Genomic DNA, 14,091 nt, shown 5'->3' with positions numbered 1-14,091 from the left:
AAGAAACAAATGAAATGTCATTTCAGCATGTAACGAATATAATAACATTTATCAAGACTTCGTTGCTATTGTTGAGACATTGTCTCAGGATGTAGCCCCAACTGGTCTCAAGTTTCCAGCCTTCCTTTGCTTCAGCCTCCAGGGTCCCACAGCTGCAGATCACTCGTCACACCCAGCTGCTTGACATTTAAAAAAAGAAAAAGATTTATTTATTTTCACTTTCTGTGCATTGGTATTTTGCGGGGGCGTCAGATCCACCTGAGGTAGAGTTACCCGCAGTTGTAAGCTGCCATATGGGTGCTGGGAAGTGAACCCAGGTCCTCTGGAAGAACTGCCAGTGCTCTTAACCGCTGAGCTATCTCTCCAACCCCACTTCTTGCTTTTTATTGTTTTCCTTTTTCATGCTGATTTCTTGAAATTTAGTCTATTTTATGCTTAAAGTCCATCTTAATTTCTACCAACACAGTTCAGTGCTCCAAGCCAGAGTGCTGGTCAATAACAGAGCATGTTTTTCTATCAGAGTGGGCAGGAAGCCTTAAGAGGCTAGGAGAGTAAACTGGATGGTGGTGGCAAACACCTTTAACCCAGCACTCAGGAGGCAGAGGCAGGTGAATCTCTGTGAGTTCGAGGCCAGCCTGATCAACAAGAGCTAGTTCCAGGACAGGCTCCAAAGCTACCGAGAAACCCTGTCTTGAAAAACCAACCAACCAACCAAACAACCAACCAACCAACCAACCAACCAAACAAACAAACAAACAAAAAAAAAGAGGTTAGGCTAGTAAGTCCAAATGCTAATTGAGATTTTGAGATTTCATTGTCTGCTTTTCACACCACCCTATTTTTAACATTCCTAGATAAAGCTTAAATGAACTACTTCTAACTCTAAGCTTGTTATTTTTGAAGGCAGAAGTTATTTGTGACAAGATCTCACTTAGCCCAGCCTGGCCTTGAACTCCTGATCTTCCTGCCTCTGCCTCCAAACTGCTGAAACAATAGGTGTGCACCACTATGGTCAGCTAAAATGTTCAAGAACGTTATTTTTCTTTGTACATATATGTAGCTCAATATATGAGTCCAATAGATGATGGAGCTCTGAGTAACACTATTAAGTCATATGGGAACGAAAGTGCCCTTATGGGAGTGAGTTCCAGAGGAACGCTGGAAAACTACCGACACTCCATATCCCTTATGCACTTAGAAAGATGAAGTATCACAGGCTGGCTCCTGTCTCAGCCTCCTTAGTGCTAGGATTATAGGCATGTCACCATGCCCAGTGGCCTCTTTCCTTCTTTTTGGAGCACTTCCTATTGAGAACATGTTTAGGGGTGCAACAACTACTTTGGGATAATGACAAAAGATTCTTTAATGCAGGGCATTTTTCTTATCAGAGATGTAAATTTATGAAGCCGACCGTGCAGACTCGGGACAAAGGGAGGCAAGGATAGAGTTCTCTATCAGAAGGAAGAGAATGTCAGCAGGTCCTCAGTGGGCTTTGCCTACATAGTATCAACCCCAACCTGCCCTTCTTTCTGCCAGTTCCCTCTCTTGCTGGAGGCTCTTTCCTCCATCATTATTTCTTCTTCTTCTTCTTCTTCTTCTTCTTCTTCTTCTTCTTCTTCTTCTTCCTTCTTCCTCTTCTTCTTCTTCCTCCTCCTCCTCCTCTCCTCTTCCTCCTCCTCCTTCTTTTTTAAGACAGAGTCTTTCTGTGTACTTCTAACTGTCCTGGAACTCGACATGTAGACCAGACTGGCCTCAAACTCGCAGAGCTCTTCCTGCCTCTGCCTCTGGGGTGCTGAGATTAAAGGCATGTGACACCACACACAGCCCACATAATTTCTTCTTAAGGTATAACAAGAGTGTTGGATTTCCCTGCCCAACCCCCAGGACTTAACATGTAGAGTTAAAGTGACAGCAAAGATTTAAAAAAAAAAATATATATATATATATATATATATATATATATATATATATATATATATATTCCCCACCAGAAATGTCAAAACCATGTATTCACTCAGTATGCAGACACAAATGCCGGCAGAGTTTCAGAACTTTACAGCGTCATGATAATTATAACAAACATGCTGTACTGGCTGCTTATGGGTGTCGACCTGACATAAGCTAGTGTCAGTTAAGGAAATGCCCCCATGAGATCCAGCTGTAAGGCATTTTCTCAATGAGTGGTCAACAGGGGAGGGCTCAGCCTGTGATGGGTGGTGCCATCTCTGGGCTGGCAGTCCTAGGTTCTATAAGGAAGCAGGCTGAGCAAGCCAGGGGAAGTAAGTGAACAGCACCCCTCCATGGCCTCTGCATCAGCCCTTGCCTCCAGGTTCCAGCCCTGCATGAGTTCCTGTTCTGACTTCCTCCAATGATGGAGTATGATCTGGAAGTGTAAGCCAAATAAACCATTTCCTCCTCAACTTGCTTTTTGGTCATGGTGTTTCTTTGAAGCAATAGAAACCCTAACTAAGAAAACATACCCAGAAAGTGGGCTGAAGAAATGGCACTGTGAACTTTCTTTGTTCCTGATCGTGAAAACTTGAAGTACATTTTCTGAGTTAAAATGGGTGACCAGTACTCTGGTTCGCTTCCTTTTCTTTCTTTTGGTTTTTCGAGACAAGGTTTCTCTGTATAACAGGCCTAGTGCTTGTAGACTAGGCTGGCCTTGAACTCATAGAGATCTGCCTGCCTCTGCCTCCAGAGATTAAAGGCATGCACCACCACCAGCTGGCTTTTGTTTCCTTTTCTTTGGCTTTTCTTTCTTTCTTTTCTTTTTCTTATCTTTCTTTCCTTCCCTTTCTCTCTTTCTAGATTTATTTCTTATGTACACAGTGTTCTGCCTTTGTATATACCTACAGGCCAGAAGAGGGCACAAGATCTCATCACAGGTGGTTGTGATCCACCATGTGGTTGCTGGGAATTGAAATCAGAACAATCAGTGCTCTTAACCGCTGAGCCATCTCTCCAACCTATCTTTTTTAGTTTTTCAAGACAGAGTTTCTCTGTGTAGTCCTGGCTGTCCTGAAACTCACTCTGTAAATTAGGCTGGCCTCAAACACAGAGATACCCCTGCCTCTGCCTCCCGAGTGCTCGGATTAAAGGCCTGCGCCACCACTCACTAGAAGGACATTTTGTTTGACCTCTTACCAGTACTGCACTAATTTTTATCACACGTAGGTGAGTTAGAAACTCAAAGGACTCATTTTTTTTTAATTCAAATATCTTACATTTAGTGTACAAATGTGCAGATACTACACGTAGAGGCTAGGACGATCTTCAGGAGTAGGCTATCTTCTATTGTGTTCATTCAGGGAGCCAACTCAGGTCATCAGGCCTTGGTGAAAAATGCCTTTACCCAAAGAACCATCTTGCCAGTCCAGGACTCATTTTTCTAGCCACCTTTTAGTTGTTTTTGTATTTTATGTTGTTGACTGTTAAGTTTTTTTCGGACCGACAAACCTCTCGGCCAACACAATAATCCAAATTAGACCAAATCAGACAGAATTAGAAGATGCCTAGCTCTAATGGATGCCAGCACTCCCAGTGGCCCCCCAGGTCACCCCCTCCAACCCTCCTCCCCCCGAAAAAACATGAAGATGGGAAAAGGAGAACCAGAATGACCATGGAAAACCCTGAACCATGTGTTCATTCTCTAGGGGTCAGTTTAAATAGCCTGTGGGAGTGGTCTTGACCCTATCTGGGGAGGGGTCACCATTGGTGAGCTTTCTTGGAGGTGGAGTCTGGACTGTGGCCACTCCCAGAGGAGGGGGCTTGGAACTTTCCACCAAACATTTACCATTGCTGGGTTTTTTGTTTGTTTGAGATAATGTTTTGTTGTGCTCCTTAGGCTGGTTGAACATCTGAACCTCCTCCTCAGCCTCAGGTACTGGCATTGCAGATGTACTACCATGCCAGGCTTTATCTACTCTTTTCTTTAAAAAAGAAAAAGAAGGGGGCTGGAGAGATGGCTCAGTGGTTAAGAGCACTGGATGCTCTTCCAGAGGTTCTGAGTTCAATTCCCAGCAACCACATGGTGGCTCACAATTATCTGTAATGAGATATGGCGCCCTCTTCTGGCACGCAGGTATACATGGAGGCAGAATGTTGTATACATAATAAATAAATCTTAAAAAAAAAAAAGAAAAAGAAGGAAAGAAAGAGGTGGGAGGGGGGAGAAGGAAGGAAGAGAAAGAAAAGATCTGTAGTTTATGTGTGTTTCCCTGGATGCATTTATATGCATCACATGAAGTGCCCACAGAAGCCAGCCAGAGAAGGCACTGGATCCCCTGGAGCTGGAATTACAAGAGGTTGTGAGCTGTCATGTGGGCACTAGGGACCTGACTCCAGTCTTCTCAAGAGCAGCAAGTGCTCTTAACCACTGAGCCATCTCTCCCACCATGAATGTATTAACTTTTCATCTAAGAGAATTTCCATTTAGAGACATATCATAACGTTTAAAACAGTCTTTCAGGGTGGCTATGGCGGTGCACTTCTGTAGTCCCAGAACTCGGGACAATGAGGCCGGAAGGTTCCCAGTTTGAAGCCATCCTGGATTACACAGCAAGACCCTCGTTCAAAAAACATAAACAAAAATCCCAAAAGACAAAGCAAAACAAAAAAAAAAAAAGGTTACCATTACAATCTGTTCTTTTATGATAGCTGTCAGTCTTGACAAAGTAAGCCCTCTTTTTGAGTTAGTCTAATCATAAATGTGAACAAGGAATTTATACATCTTTTCTGTAATTTTTTTCCTTTTTGAAGAAATGTCAGTTTAACTTAGGCTTGGAAAACTGATTATTACCTTACCTCAAGTAAAGCTATTGTTTCTGTCCTGTATCTGTTATTTATTTATTTAATATAGAAGGCTATAAGCCACCATGTGGTTGCTTGGAATTGAACTCGGGACCTCTGGAAGGACAAGCAGTGCTCCTAACCTCTGAGCCAGCCCCTGCATCTGTTTTTAAGACAGGGTCTTATGTGGCCCAAGCTGGCCTGGAAGTGTGTAAGTAGGTATAACCTTGAACTTCTGATCCTGCTTCTACAGCTGGGAATGTGCTACCAGGCCCCATTTCATTCAGTTCTGCATGAATCCTGTGGTTTTGTGCAAGGAGTCTACTATTGAGCTACAAACCCACCTATATTACCCTCCCCCTTTTGCCATATACTACCATATCCAGATGGTAGAAATTGTTTAAAATACTATTATTAATCTATCATGTTGAACATAAAGAAAACCCTAAAGCTAGCTTTTGAAATGGTGGCTTCTCCTGTGACTGAATTTGGGGAGCATGCAAAGCCTTGAAAACCTGGCCCTGTGTGTTCACATGTATACATTTTCCTCTTCTTACCCAAAACCTCACTTTTGTAGTAGGAAATGTTACAAACCTAAAGTCTTCAAATTCACCAGTCAAAAAATAACTAGGGTCTAGTAAAATTGTCAAAAACATCAATTGATTTTAATGCTAGAAAAATATCCACGCTAAACTGACTTACCACTTATATTTTATTTATGGCTTTTGGGCATCCTAGAATGTATCTATAGAATATTCTTTCACAGAACTTTAAAAATTTAGTCACTTTGCCCTCACTTGCAAATGGATAATCATACCTAAAATAATCTAAATCAAGTGTGCTTATCGGATTGTATTTTATAAGCATTGTCTGAATCCACTTGAAGGGAACTTTGAAAGGATATTCAAACTCAAAACCTAGGCTTCTGCTTTATCTGGCTACTGCTTCTAGTCAGCTCTTTCTAGTTTCAAAATTTGCATGGCTGCCTTTCTGAGTTTGCTTCAAGAATCAGTCTTAACCCATGCAGGAATTGCTCGAACTCGGAGGCCTCAGGTTCGGATTTATTTGCATCTTTGCCACTGCAAAGTCCATCCTTTTAACGAGGTGTGAGCCCGGCCGGCTGGCGTTCGCGCTCCAGCGCCGCCGCTCACTTTAGTGATGGTGCAGTGCCCAGCATCTGGGTCCTCTGAGCTCGTGCCTCCGACACGCCACCGACTTCTGGGCGTTGTTGTTTTCATTTCAGTCCTCCGAGCTTTCAAACGCACACAGCGCCGTCCTCCACCTCCGCTCCTCGCCCCCTCGGCCCGGGACAAGTAGGCGCGGTTTTCCCGTTCAGAGAGAGATCCACGTCATCCGCGCAGGCGCAGGCTCCAGCCGGCGGGAAGGGGCTTGCGCTGGCCCGCGGTAAACAAGCATTGCGCCTGCGCCCCGGGCCAAGGTTTTTTTTTTTTTTTTTGTCTTTTGTTTTGCATAGCAAAAAAAAAAGGTGGGGGTGGGGCGGAGGACGCCGAGCGAACCCGCGTCTCCTAGGACGGCGAACTAGCTGGCTTTTCCTGCTTTATCTGTTTCTGTGCGACCATGGAAGCCAAAATCCGACACAACTGTCGGCCGGAGCCACCACACTGAGGCTGAAAGGAAGAAAAGACATCTTTTTCTCTCCCTAAGAGGTGGTGGGCGGTCCCCACAACGCCACATTAAAAACCTCCCTAGCTCCGGCCTTTCCCCAGACAACGCGAGATCCTGTGCCAAGACGTGACTTCACACACCCCGCCCCCCTCCCCGAGATCCGTGCGCCTGCGTGCGGCGTTTTGGCGCGCAAACGGGTTTCAAAACTTCCTGCTTGGTCACAGGTGGCCAAATCCGGGCCCCTGTGGCGTGTCTGTCAGCGTTCAAGCCCAGAGCACCCCAATTTTAGGGATTTTTCGTTCGAAATTCCACTCGACTGTAGCTCGCCCTCTCTTTCCTGTTCTTTGACGGGTCATGAGTTCTTGAGAGGTTCCAGCGAATCAAATAGCCAGAGCGGGAGTGGGCGAGCCCATCACGGTTTTACAATAAAATGTTGAGTTTTAGTTGTATAGAGTGATATCTCTGCGAGCAGCATAAATAAATAAGTCTGAGGGGCGGAAGGTTTTTTTTTTCCTTGAAGACCTTGAGAGGCTGTGAAAGTGGACCGAGGGAATACAGAGGGATGAAGATGGGAAATTTTAAAGATGGAAGAGGTAAACGAAGACAGGACCACATGCTTGAGAAATGAGGCTAGAAGGAACCTTTATAGGAAGCTTAGCCTATAGTGTCTGTGCGTATTTATAAATAAGGCAGACATGCCGTTTGGTCTATGGCAGCAAATAGTGGCACGGGAGTGCATGACTGAGTGAGACAAAAACATTTCTAACAGGGTTATGAGCAAGAGCTGGGGTTGGCCCGGGGTCGAACAGGTAATAATCTGGAGCATGGCATGTTGGCAGTGTGGGGCGTCTCTGACCTGGCCTCTTTTCTCTCCCAGGGCACGTGGAACACCTGCGCAAACTGGATTTTTGCCCTACAACGTCTCAAAGGTACCTTCCAGAGCCTGAAGAATCCCATCAACCTCACCCTTCATCCAGAATGAAATTTAGCTTACAAGTTATTCAGATACGTCACTTGCTCATCCCAAGATTACATATTCCTAGTCTGTAGCCTGTCAGTTCTATAGGTCTTCGAATCCACCTTAATACAGTCAGGATTCAGCCATTCCTTATTAACCCCCAGCGATTGCTTCCAGGTTTTTGCAGGGATTCCATGATGCTCAAGTCCCCTCTGTAATAAGGTGTGCTATTTGCATGGAAGCTGTGTTCACCTTCCTGGAAACAATCTCTAGGTTACTTGTGACATGTAAGTAGCTCCTGCTCTGTATTGTTTAGGGAGGAACGGCAAGAAAAGCATTCAGGACAGTTGCAAATTTTTCTTCTCAGGATTTTTTTTTTGTCTGCTTTTTGACTGAATTTGAGGATGTGAAACCCGTGGATGGGGGGGGGGGGTCTGACTTTCTCCCTCTGTATGAAAGAGTTATCTCCCTGAATTCATCATGACTGGCCTCAATGGGCTCAAAATCTAGGCCCAGGCAGTCCTCTTCAGCTTCCCTAGTAACTGACACCGTAGGTGTGTGCTGGGTATGGTTCCGAATGCATTTTAATCCTTTGTATGCTCTATAGAGTAAATGTAGGAAGACTGATGGGGTCCCTCGTAAGGCCCAACAGAAGAGTAGCCAGCCGATAGATGAGCAATATTCCTTCATTTGTAAGACAGCAGAAATGGAATGCTTTGGGATTAAAGCTGGCAATGATGGAGAAAGATCTAGTTAGAGGAAAATGCTTGGGAACCAGATAAAGAGTCATACACTTAGAGTCTCAGCTACCCAAGGAGGCTGAGAGCGGAGAACTGTTCGAACCTAGTTAGGAAACAGCCTGGTAGGTGGATGGAGAGAGGAAGGGATGAGGGAAGAAAGGGCCAGATATGGTAGACCCTACTAGGAAGTTCTCCCTAGGGCACTGTATTTTGGCAGACTGTATTCTGTCCTGTAGGCTGTATGTGCTGAATTCCCAGGAAAATGGAGGAGAAATTTATGGATACAATAGAAGAGGATTTCTGAGTTGGAGCCTAGATACTTGGTTAGTGAGTGGGATCATCCACCATTTTTTGTATATTATATAGTATACAAACTGTTTAGAGGTACTAGGGAGATGGCTCAGTGGTTTAGAGCACTGACTGCTTTTCCAGAGGACCCGGGTTCAATTCTCAGCCCCTACATGGCAACTCACAATTGTCTGTAACTCCAATTCCAGGGGATCTGACACCTTCACACCAATGCCCATAAAATAAAGGGTTTTTTTTTGTAAGTATTACAATAAAAAGAATAAGATTAAGAGTATCTTTTTAAACAAGATTACTTTATTGCCTGTGTAAGTGTTTTGCCCGCATTATATGTTTGTGCGCCATTGTGTTCCTTGTGCCCTTGGAAGAGCAGCACTGCTCTTTACTACTGAGACATTTCTCCATCTCTCCAAACTTTTCCTAAAGAATTAGTGTAGTGACAAATGTGCTACTGTTGGAAAGACTGTGATTTAACAGCATAGAACTTAGCGTCTCGTATATGGAGTTTCTTTCCTGGACAACATTCATGCTTGCAACCTACCCACTGAATTGTGGGTACTGAATGGAGCGTAAGTCTGTCTGTACTGGACAGCCTTGAGACAGGCTCTTTATCTTGTTTGCACATAGAATTATCTGGGGAGCTTTGAAAGATTCTGATGCCTGGCTTTACCCTAGATCAAGTAAATCAGAATGTCTGGGAGTGGTGCTCCCAGATAGCAGTATTTTTTCTTTTCCTTTTTTAAAAAGACTTTTAGATTGATTTAGTGTTCGTGTGCACATGTGTATGTATGCTCGTGTGCAGAGGCCACAGAACAACTTGCAGGAGTTGGCTCTTTCCCAATATCACATATGTAGTCAGAGGTTTCCAACTCAGGTCATCAGGTTGGCCAGCAAACTTGTACCCGCTGGGCCATTTCAGTGGCTCAACATCAGTGCCTTTTATCTTTATGATTGTTGTGTAAGTGTTTGTATATGATGTATGTGGATGCTTTTGCCACAGCGTTCCTGAGAGGACAACTCTGTGGAGTCCATTCTATTCTGTGGGTTCCAGAAATGGAATTCAGCAGGTTAGGTTTGCTGTGTGGGGCAGCAAGTGCTTTTACCTGCTGAGCCATCTCTTTAGCCCATCAGTATTTTTTTTCTTTTTTTGAAAGATTCTTGTGCCAAGTGCTGGGATTAAAGGTGTGCGTGTGCACTACTATTCCCAGGCACCATTGTTATTTTTCTTGTGTGCACTACCATGCCCAGACTCCACTGGTATTTTTTTTTTTTAAAGCTCTGGTTTTTTGTTTGTTTGCTTGTTTTTAACTAAGGTTGAGAACCACCGCTTAAAGCGTTCCCTCTAGAAAATGAAAAAACTAAGATCCATGTCTTAAGACCTTCTGATCTGCATAGTTATACATTTGAAGATTTTTCTGGAGGGATAGAGGCAAGAGCAGAGGCCAAGTCATTAGACGTACAGTTGGGCACAGAGAGGTAGATTGTGGAGGGAAGGCACTGAAATAAGCACACTAACTGGGGAGCAGTTAGTGTTGTCATTACCATGGATGCCAGAAACATACTGAATTTGCTGTATGGAAGACTTTGAACCTCCCAGGCTGGCCCTTTGATGTAGCACAGGCAACACAAAAGATGTCTTGGTTTCCTTGCCACCTGGAGCTGTTGTGCTCCATTGATCAGGGGAGGCATGATTAAAGTGTGTTTGCGCCCACCCGGGTGGTCTTCTCTTCTGAGAGGGCAGGTGGGAATGCTTCCTTAGCAGGCATCGATAATGAAGCCTTTCCATAAGCCTATCAGAGGGATAAGGTGGTTCTGACCACACCAAAGGTTTTGTTGTTACTGACAGACACGAGAAGAGAGAGGTTTAAGCCTATCTTTATAGCCTTTCTCAGTGAAAACAAAATTACTTGGGGATGGGAAATGTCTGGGAGAGAGATTTCTCCTCTTTTTGGGTTCTTCTGAGTTATCTCCGCAGCCCTGGACATGATCATTGATTAGGGCCTGTGTTTTACAGAATCAGGCAGACATACTATGAAAGATAGTACTTGTGCGACAGGCAGGCATATAGGAGAGGTTTGTGTCTGGCTCACGTAGTTCTTTTTTAAACTTTAATTGATTTATTATTGATGAGTGTGATGTGCCTGTGGGCTTGGGTGTGGGGGTCAGGGGACAGCTTTTCTCACCTTTGTGTAAGTTCCAGAGCTCAAACCCAGGCTGTCAGCTCCTACTGCACGTTCCTCACTGAGCCGTCTCACCCCCATCAGGTGCTTTTTATGAGTTTGAGCGAGCCAAAGACAAGTAATGCGTGAGGTTCGTGACTAATTTTTCCATCTGCTGGAGATCACCAGTGCTTTTGCATAGGGGGCAAAATAAGAAAAAAGATAGGTCCAACTGGAAAAAAAGCTGCAGTTAGGAGCTTTGGGTTTATAGCCTAGGGGTAGAACACATGCTTAGCAATCATTGAGCCCTTCATTCGACCATCCTGACCATCCGCTCAAAACCTGATGCCTCCTGCGCCTCCCAGTTAGCAAAAGACTGGTAGTTTTGTTTTCTTCCTTTTAGATGTAAAAAAAAAAAAAAAAATCTATTGGCCCTTGTTCAGAGTTTTCATGCTAAACCAATGTGAAGTTCTGGTTCTTCATATAAGGGTGTCCAGGCCATCTTTCTGCTTCCTTAGGGGATGTTAGAAATAGGATTCTAATGAGAGTAGCTTCCTTAGGTGCAATAGACTTCTCTTTGTAATGAATTATTTTTTTTTTCTCTACACAAAGTATTTGGGGACTGGCGCTGTGAAGATTGGGGTTAAGTTGTGCCTGCCATGATTGGAGTTGCAGCTTCCTATACCAAATGAAGTGTCTGTCATCTGCAAGTGTGGCAGCTAGCTAATGACCAGATCTGAACAAAAGACTTGCTCAAGCCACCGCTGACCCGGCTGATATTAGAGAACTTTAGTCTGTGATAATCTAAAAGTCCTAAAAAGTGTAGACAGCCTCAGGGACTCTCAGCACTCTGGGGACCAGGGACGGTTCAGAGGGAGGTTGCCAACGTGATACAGGGCAAAGACAAAGGCAAGCTTTAGCGTCTCTCTTTCTAGCAAGAGCATTGGCAAATGGCTAAGCTCTGTCGGGGTTAGGAGGTCGAGTCCAGAGACCGCAGAGACACAGTCATAGACGTACAAAGTAGCTATAGAACAGACTCTGCAGGGAGGAGTAGATTGGGATGGAAAGATAGGAGTTGGGTGAAGAGAAGCAGACCGAAGCTTACACAAACCTCAGAAGGGGTTAGGGTGATGTAGCTCAATTGGTAGCCTGTGTGACTAGCACGCGTGAAAGCCATACATTTAGTCCCCATAATTAGCGATGCACAGTGAGTCCTCAAGGCTAGCCTGGGCTTACATGAGGCCTGTCTCAAAAACGAAATCAAAACAAAGACAATATTTCATTTAGTAGTGTCTTTTAAGTAAATATGTCCAAGTAATGGTTTTTAATTTTAAGTAAATATGTCCAAGTAATGGGTTTTAATTAGGGATAAAAGGATCAACAAATACAAGATTTTTTTTTAATTTATTTTTATTTTTTTGAGACAGGGTTTCTCTGTTTCTCTGTAGCTTTGGAACCTGTCCTGGAACTTACACTATAGACCAGGCTGGCCTTGAACTCGCAGAGATACCCCTGCCTCTGCCTCCCGAGTGCTGGGATTAAAGGAGTGCACCACCACCGCTCAGCTTACAAGATTTTTTTTTTTGTTTTATTTTTAAAGTGTTGATACTGCAACACGATTGCTCTTTTATTTTTTATTTTATTTTGTTCTTAGATTTATTTATTTTATTATGTATACAGTGTTCTGCCTGTATGTATCCCTGCAGGCCAGAAGAGGGTACCAGATCTCATTACGGATGGTTGTGATGGGAATTGAACTCAGGATCTCTGGAAGAACAGTCAGTGCTCTTAACTGCTGAGCCACTTCTCCAGCCCCTTACAAGATGTTTTTAAAGGAACAGTGGAAACTAAAAATTAATTTGCTTTAGGATAATACCCACATTCACATTTGTTTAATATGCCAGAACATAAAATTAGTGAACACCTAGCTGGCTTTAAAATTTTTTAATTCTGGGGGCGCTGGAGAGATGACTTGGCAGTTAAGAGCTATGGAGGATCTGGGTTGGATTGCCAGCACCCACACCATGATTCACAACTGTCTGTAACTCAAGTTCCAGAGGATCTGACACCTTCAGGTCTTCTTGGGTACTAGGTGTGCATATGGTACACAGACACATGCAGGCGTAATACTTGTAAAATAAATTTTAAGAAAATTTAATCCCAAACATTGGGATTAAAGGTGTGTGCCAGTACTCTCTGGCCTCTAGTGGCTTAGTTTTGCATTCTGATCATCAGGCAAGCTTTATTTATTAAAATACAAATAAAATAGCACAACAAGAGGTTGTGTTTCTGACTCTTTCCTGCTCCTGGAACCCTTTTCCTCCTACTGGTTGCTTCCTCCAGCCTCGATATGAGGATTTGTGTCTTGTCTTATTGCATCTTGTTATGCCATTCAGTTGATACTACTGAGAAGCCTGTTCTTTTCTGATGGGAAACAGGAACAGTAGATCTGGGAGAGAAGTGGGGATTGGGGGAAATGAGAGGTGTAGAGGGAGGGGAAGCTGTGGTTGGTCAGGATGTATTGTATGAAAGAAGAATTAAAAAAAACCCAAAACAATAGTTTGAGAAACTAGTCTGGTTTTGGAGTGGACATGACAGAAACTGTCAAACCTAAACCACGGAAGCAGAAGACAGAGAACTTAAAACAGACAAATATTTTAATGAATTTCCCAGGCACAGTTGGATAGTGGTTTTCTTTCCCTTAATGTTTGAAGCAATTGGGAAGACTCTTTTCATTTTGAAATTGATTGTATTTACTGTGTGTGTATCTTTGTGTGCACATACACACCAGGGTGCGTGTGTGGATGTAGTCATTTCTCTCCTACCACAGGGGTTGTGAGGCTTGAACCTTTACAAACCGTCCTGCTTCTGTCTATTAAAAGGATTAGTTACTCAGTTGTTCAAGCCATTCACTTATTTTGGTTGGAAGTTTGAGGTAACAGTAGGCGAGAATAGTGTTTTGTTTTCTTTTTAATGATAAAGCCTTTGTATGTAGCCCAGGCTGACCTTGAACACAAGATCTTTCTGCTACACAAGTGCTGAGATAATAGACCCAAACCCTTGCTGACGGTGGGTTTTGTTTATTTGTTTTGAGACAGAATCTTGTTATGTATCCCAGGCTGACCTTGAACTTGTCTTCCTGCTGACCAAATGCTGGTGTAGGTTGGTAGTGCCACTCCCAGTTTAGTTGTTCTTGGTGCTACACATCTAGAGCCTAGCTCGGTGGCACATGACTGTAATTCCAGCAATTTAGAAGGCTGAGGCAGGAGGATGATAAGTTTGAGGACAACCTAACCTAAACAATATTCAGCTTATGAGAGAATTTCCTAGATGAGGCAAATATTAAAATTAAGAGCTGGTTTTCTGAAGGCGTAAGTCACAAACAATGCCACACCAGTTTGGAATTATGATTAATAGGGTGGTATTTATTTAAAGGGGAAAAAACTTACAGGTCACCGTCAGCCCTCTACGCAACCAGGAAGGGAGTCTAGTTGCTGGCAGAGCAGGAAGT

At 43.7% G+C, this 14,091-nt stretch overlaps 1 protein-coding gene across 2 annotated transcripts in view; it reads left to right on the top strand.

Annotated features, from left to right (window-relative positions):
- The first annotated feature begins 6,658 nt into the window (after positions 1-6,658).
- Positions 6,659-14,091, top strand: part of Gpr19 (G protein-coupled receptor 19) — a 31,553-nt gene continuing 24,120 nt past the window's right edge. For both annotated transcript variants that reach the window (XM_041638745.1, XM_041638758.1), the window contains exons 1-2: positions 6,659-7,010; positions 7,295-7,346. The gene's annotated coding sequence lies outside the window, so the exon portion shown is untranslated. The remainder of the gene's footprint in view (positions 7,011-7,294; positions 7,347-14,091) is intronic.

Source organism: Microtus oregoni, unplaced genomic scaffold (genome assembly GCF_018167655.1).
Source record: "Microtus oregoni isolate MIOR12 unplaced genomic scaffold, Mior012 000002F_ref0000024, whole genome shotgun sequence".
Taxonomy (NCBI): Eukaryota; Metazoa; Chordata; class Mammalia; order Rodentia; family Cricetidae; genus Microtus; species Microtus oregoni.
Note: the sequence above shows the minus strand (reverse complement) of the source record. Positions and strands in the feature narration are given on the sequence as shown.